General features: G+C 32.3%; 1 long non-coding RNA gene across 7 annotated transcripts; it reads left to right on the top strand.

The window, feature by feature from the left end:
• The first annotated feature begins 1,318 nt into the window (after positions 1–1,318).
• Positions 1,319–4,102, top strand: LOC145032552 (uncharacterized). Of its 7 annotated transcripts, XR_013677167.1 has the most exons (8): positions 1,319–1,725; positions 1,841–2,068; positions 2,385–2,617; positions 2,718–2,846; positions 2,969–3,130; positions 3,289–3,342; positions 3,496–3,560; positions 3,648–4,102. It is a non-coding gene; the product is annotated as an uncharacterized LOC145032552 (long non-coding RNA). The 7 variants fall into 7 exon arrangements; XR_013677162.1 differs by having other exon boundaries at positions 1,319–2,068; positions 2,958–3,130; XR_013677161.1 differs by having other exon boundaries at positions 1,319–2,068.
• The last annotated feature ends 1,110 nt before the right edge of the window (positions 4,103–5,212 follow it).

Raw genomic sequence — 5,212 nt, forward strand, 5'->3', positions numbered from 1 at the left:
ACATGTAAGGTTATATTTAAATTAACAATTTAAGTATTTTATACAAATTTTCAAAAGTTGTAGTTTTAAAATGATAATGGTTTACATACAACAACATATTATACCTAATAAATTAAGTGTAATTAGTTAAAAGTTAAAAACATAGTTTTATAAGTAGAAGAAAATATATTATTTTAATATTAAAGTTTAGTTTATATATGGTTACACTTTAGTTTATAATCATTATTAGAAAGAAATTGAAAAGTCATGGGAGTTTCAAATAAATGTGGTGCTTAGAAAAATACTTCATTTATAAGTATATAATGATATATATATATATATATATATATATATATATATATATATATATATATATAAACATACACTGCATTAGGAGTTGCATAATTGGTCCAATGTTATTATGAGATAGAAATGATCCACTTCTTTTATTGAATTACAGTTTGGTCCCTTAATAATGTTATCTATATATATATATATATATATATATATATATATATATATATATATATATAAGTTTAGTGGGTTATTGATCTTTTTAGTTCCTGATCCTTCCACCGCTTTGACCGTTTCAACCTTCTACATACCTTCCACCGCTCATCCACTGCTTTCACCCCTTCTACATACCTTATCCTTTTCCTTTCCACCTCTTCCTGTATTTTGATTAAGGCTCCACTCGATCTGCTCGACCTCCGCTAATAGAATGCAACTTTGTCGTCTCCGACTTCATCGATCTGCTGAAAAAATCAAGGTTCTAAATGGCGTGAGGCGTGGCGTGGCGGCATGGTCAAGCCTCAAGCTTAACGAGCCATGACGTTTTTCAAGGCGTGATGTAAGGCGGCGATTTTGTATTAATTTAAAATTATATTACCACATAAATATAAATTTATATTAAATATAACTACTTTTTATAAGTGTTAGATCAATAACTAGTAACCAAAATTTAACGAAAACCACAATACATGTATCTCCGATTAGAAAAGACATAACAAATAGCAAAAAAACGTGTCTCAAACGAAAAAACACGCGCCATAACACGCCATAATGCGCCATGGCACGCTATATCACACCTTGCCACGCGCCACGCCTAATAGCAACATTATGAGGCTTTTCGTAACGGCGGAGCCACGCCTCACGCCATGGTGCGCCTTTTAGAACATTGGAAAAAATTAATCAATGAGTAAACTGCATTAGGAGTTGGCAGAATTGGTCCTTGTTTATTATGTGATAGAAGTAGTCCGCTTCTTTTATTGAATTACAGTTTGGTCCCTTAACAATGTAATATATATATATATAGTTCCACCTCTCATTTTTAGTTCCACCTCTCATCCACCGCTTTCACCGCTTCACCGCTTCAACCTTCTACATATCTCATCCTTTTCCTTTCCACCTTTTTCTTTATTTTGGTTAGGGCTTCACTCGATCTGCTCGACCTCCGCCATCAGCATGCAACTTTCTCGTCTCCGACTTCATCGATTTGCTGAAAAAAACTAATCAATGACGAGATGAAAGATCTAGATAAAGAAGATAAAGAAGAAACACAAAGGAAATTGGTGGCGATGGTGTTTGTCATAGTCGGAGAAAAACGATGATGGAGGGGAGCTGGTGACGCTGGTCCCAAAGTTGTGTCAATAGGTACCTGCGTTCCACTCATATTCACCTTCAATCAGAAACGTAGGGTCGTCTTCCATCGTATTCCCATTCAAACCGTTTTCCCCACAGACTACGGTTCGGTTTTGGTTTTAACAACACATCTCAACTACCACTACCTCGTTTTCCCTCTTTTAATTTCGATTCATTTTTTGTGTTTCATATACTTCTGCCTCCTTAATCTCCCAATCAGTTGTTTACAAATTTCATTACACCCACCAAACCTCACCGCCGATGCGCTCCAAACAACCTGCTATGTCGCCTTCTTGCATAACCCAGTTCGAAACAGAGGAGATATTAAAGATGGGTTCCAATCAACAACCGACAACTGTTGTACTTCACTCGTATGTTCTTCTCGGGAAGCACATCAATGTCGTGGATTGACAAATCTACTCACATCTACCTCGCTCATTAAGCCAAGGTAACACATAGAGTTCAAATTATACAATTATGTTGTTAAATAACTCCAATTTCCTTCAAATTAGGGTTTAAAATTGAAGAATTTGACTTTTTGTTCCCATTGTTTTTGTTGCATGTGGTGGTTTCAGATACGATATTGTTACATTTAGTTATTTTTAAATCAAAATTATTCTGATTTTAACCAGATGTGGTAAATAATTCAAATTCATGTTTTACATTTTAATTTATTACTTTTTTACCATCCAATATAAAAAGTAACTTGATTACAGGCTATGGTGGTATACATTTGAAAAGAAGTGATAATTCGTTGTTTGCAGGTTTACAGAGATTTCTGTGCAGTTCTTTGACCAGTGGTGGTGAACATGCTTCGGTTGGATATGAAACATGTTCTATCTACTAATCTTGATTGTCAATTTCTAATTTTCTTACAATGCTATGTGAAATTTGAAGTAACAAATGGGTTTGACCTATGAGAAACCTGCTCTGATCTAACTGCAATCATGAACAAATTGACTGGGCACACAAAAGATGTCATGGATTTGAACAACTGGTACTGGCTCTTTAGTCTTTCCTTTAATATCTTTTGATTGAAAGGGGCTATTAGTCATGTGTTGATGTCTTTTTTTTCATCCATAATCTCATTTTTCCAGGTTTTGACTTTTCATTGAACGACCAGTACGTCGCATCATCTTCATTGGATAAAATTGTGAGGGTTTAATGGGCTTTGCATTCGAGTAATATATGGAGTTACTTCTCAGCTTTGTAATCGTTTTCATCCTGTAAGTTAACATCAAATATAAGTTTCTCTTGCTTATATTTATGTTCTTATTCCTTTATTTGTAACCAACATAATAAACTTAGGAGATGTTTCTCTTTTTTCCTTGAATGAGTAATGATGCAGGTATGGATAAAGTGATGTACACACACCGAAGACTGAATAAAACGTCTGAACGAGACTAAATGATCATTTTACCCTTGCATTTAAAAAAACAAATTTCACAGTATTCACGTCAGAGGAGTTAGGAAAAAAAAAGACCAAATAGCCATCTATGAATGAAAACCAGTAATTTTTTTCCCTAATAAATACATGTGAATACTAACTTCATTTTAGTTGGCAATGCACAAAAATAAGTCTCGGCAATTAATTCATATCCTTCACTACTTCTTTATTTCTTTAAATTAATTTATTATTAATTTTTTTTAATGTTTTTACTGTTTCAGATATTCAATTTTAGTAAGTGAAGATTAATAAGTAAAACAGTTGTGGAAAGTGAGGTTACCACTCAGTATTCAATATTCATTTTTTTTTTTTTTACTTTTTTTATTATTTCATATATTCAACTTTTTTTACTATTTGTTGCTCACACTAATGTTAAACTTCTAATTTTGTTTATTGGTTAATTTAACATGTCTCGTTGGCTGGTCCAGCCACAATTGCAGATGCCATGATCCGAGGTCTCCCCATCATTCTAAATGATTACATTGCTGACCAGGTAATTTTCTTATTAAAGTTGATTTTAGAATGCAAGGGTAAAAATGTCATTTTTGTCTTAACACCTTAGAAATCTGATATTGTGCAGGAAGTTGGAAATGTACCCTATGTAGTGGAAAATGGATATGGGAAATTTTCAAAGTCGCCAAAAGAGATTGCAGAAATTGCTGGTGAATGGTTTGGTCCTAAAGCACATGAACTCAAGATTATGATAGGGCTTTATCTGAATTTAAACTATCACAGCTCAGTCACAAACATTGAATATTAAAAGACAACATAAATTCAATCTGGGCACGTATCTGTTTCTTTCTGAGAATTTTTTTAAGAAGACTCAAAAAGGATAGAAGAACAAGAGGATAACATGAGCAATGGTACACAAAGTTAGCCGGAAAAAGAAATTTATAGATAAAAGCAGATGAAAAGACAACATACCCACAATGTGTAAATGAGGCTAATTTTCAGTGTTATTTTCATGTTATGCTGAGATTTTTTCTATGTTTTCAAATAATTCCTTATTGAATCATTATACTTCAATTTTGAATATGTGTTTTTGTTTGTCTGTGTAGCTTTGAGAATCCAACATATGTGTTTTAAAAAGAGAATAGATCTCAGTTTACTTCTACTTTATTTTAGTTTTAGGCATCATACTTTCGTAGTCAACAAACTATAGCATCCTACTTCCATTACGAACGACTGATAAACGAAGACACCATCTTTTACATAATGTCTTCATTCGGTTTTCTTTGATATTAGCGGCAAATCTGGCCCCCACAAAGCGGGGGTTCCTATCTACTTTAATATCAAGATATAAACATTACACATTTCTAAATTAATATTTTTATTTTCATACAAACAGAATGGTTACTATTAAATAACTAAATAATTGAATTTATATTATAAAAAATATCAACATATTTAATAGTCACATTAGAACTTTAGGAATAGTCTTAAAGCTTAAAGTTCCAACAGTAACAACGAATTAGCCAAAGGAACAACAAAAACAAATAATTTTTTCCTTTTCTTGCATAATATTCAGTCAACCTCAACAAACAAGCATCTTCAACTACATTGATGATCCTTAAAATTTGAAAATTTTCACTCTACATGCTTCAAAATCAAAATGTTATTAAGTATTGAAGGTGTAAAATTGTTTCATAAAAAGCAAACTCTTTAGAAACAGATAAGTAAAGATACAATCTCTAAAATAAAAACTTTCAATTGAAATAACGAATAAACGAAATACATTGATTACTAGGTACATGAAAAATGTAAAGGTAAAATAGTTATTCCATCAAAGTATTTTGCTATAATATGTTTTAAATTGTATATTTTTGAACCAAGAATCATTACATATAAGTCTATACTATTGTTCTAAATAACGTAAAGCGTGATTTGGTGACAATGTCAAGCCTCAAGCTTTTTCGAGCCTTGGCGAGCCACAACGTTTGTAACACGTGACTTAAGGTGGCAATTTTCTATATAATTAATATTTTTAAATGTATTTTCAACTATTATTCATTTTTATTACATATATAAGTTAAGGCAACGTTTTGGTAAAACTTGACGATAGGTGCAAACCTTGGAGTCATAACATGCTATGGCGGAAACATGATGGACTTTTTAGAACCGTGGTCCATACACTCACACAAGAGA

The sequence above is a fragment of the Lactuca saligna genome, chromosome 2, assembly GCF_052625555.1.
Source record: "Lactuca saligna cultivar CGN05327 chromosome 2, ASM5262555v1, whole genome shotgun sequence".
Classification (NCBI taxonomy): Eukaryota; Viridiplantae; Streptophyta; class Magnoliopsida; order Asterales; family Asteraceae; genus Lactuca; species Lactuca saligna.